This window comes from Micropterus dolomieu, linkage group LG01, assembly GCF_021292245.1.
Source record: "Micropterus dolomieu isolate WLL.071019.BEF.003 ecotype Adirondacks linkage group LG01, ASM2129224v1, whole genome shotgun sequence".
In the NCBI taxonomy this organism is placed as follows: Eukaryota; Metazoa; Chordata; class Actinopteri; order Centrarchiformes; family Centrarchidae; genus Micropterus; species Micropterus dolomieu.
Genome location: NC_060150.1, coordinates 49,544,542 through 49,545,857, shown reverse-complemented (window position 1 = coordinate 49,545,857; position 1,316 = coordinate 49,544,542). Strand labels below are relative to the sequence as shown.

The window sequence follows — 1,316 nt, the reverse complement described above, 5'->3', positions numbered from 1 at the left end:
TTACCTGAGAACTGGGTAGAGGTGGGGCGGGGCTTTATTTACCTGAGAGCTGGGTAGAGGAGGGGCGGGGCTTTAATTACCTGAGAACTGGGTAGAGGTGGGGCGGGGCTTTATTTACCTGAGAACTGGGTAGAGGTGGGGCGGGGCTTTATTTACCTGAGAGCTGGGTAGAGGAGGGGTGGGGCTTTAATTACCTGAGAACTGGGTAGAGGTGGGGCGGGGCTTTAATTACCTGAGAACTGGGTAGAGGTGGGGCGGGGCTTTATTTACCTGAGAGCTGGGGCGAGTTCAGCGCCGACAAAACGTAGCAAAACGTTTTTTTCAATGGAAACGGTTGTGCCTTGAACACCCTGCTGTGTACGCAATCGCACTGCATTTTCTTGCCTTTCTAACGCCGTTGTTTTTACAAACTTGTGGCAGCTGATTGGATAACACCTAAGACACACCCACCAAACGGGAGAAAACATACCTCGAAGCCCGTTGCAGAACTCAAGGAAACATGTCGTTCAATCAGAAAACGTTGCAAACCGGTGCAAAACGTTTTGAGATGGAACTCGCTCCTGGGTAGAGGCGGGGCGGGGCTTTAATTAGAGAGCTGGGGCGAGTTCAATCTCAATACATTTTTCACCGGTTTGCAACATTTTCAGATTGAACAACATGTTTCCTTGCAACATTGTGCAACGTTCTGCAACGGACTTCGAGGCATGTTTTCTCCCATTTGGTGGGCGTGTTGCCCAATCAGCTGCGACAGGTTTGTAAATACAACGGCGTTAAAAAGGCAGGAAAATTCAGTGCGCTTGCGTACACAGAGGGGTGTTCAGGGAACCACCATTTCCATAGAAAAAAACTTTTTGCTGCGTTTTGTCGGCACTGAACTTGGTTTGATTTAAATTTCGAGCAGCACACCACAAAGCTTGTTCAATCATGTTTTTATCAACTTAGAAATATAGCAAAAATTCGATCTATGTTAACTTTTAAGGACACCGAGACCATTTTACACGCCTTCATCTCATCACGCCTGGATTATTGCAACAGCCTTTTCACCTGTTTAACCCAAAAATCTATTGATCGACTCCAGACTGTCCAGAACTCAGCTGCCAGGCTTTTAACCAGAACAAAGAAATATGACCACATTACTCCTATTTTAGCTTCATTACACTGGCTCCCAGTATGTTTTAGAATTGACTTTAAAATTCTATTGATCACTTTTAAAGCTCTTCATGGCCTCTCGCCTTGTTATATTTCTGACCTTTTAGTCCCATATACACCAGCACGTACCTTGAGATCCTCGGGCAGAGGTCTGTTGTCTGTTCCAG

General features: G+C 46.1%; 2 protein-coding genes across 2 annotated transcripts in view; one reads left to right on the top strand and one right to left on the bottom strand.

The window, feature by feature from the left end:
• Positions 1-714, top strand: part of LOC123968359 (leucine-rich repeat-containing protein 30-like) — a 14,638-nt gene extending 13,924 nt beyond the window's left edge. Inside the window, exon 9 of the mRNA XM_046045083.1 lies at positions 648-714. The gene's annotated coding sequence lies outside the window, so the exon portion shown is untranslated. The remainder of the gene's footprint in view (positions 1-647) is intronic.
• Positions 1-1,316, bottom strand: part of LOC123968066 (NACHT, LRR and PYD domains-containing protein 12-like) — a 583,923-nt gene that overhangs the window by 64,452 nt on the left and 518,155 nt on the right. The gene's annotated exons all lie outside the window — the stretch shown is intronic.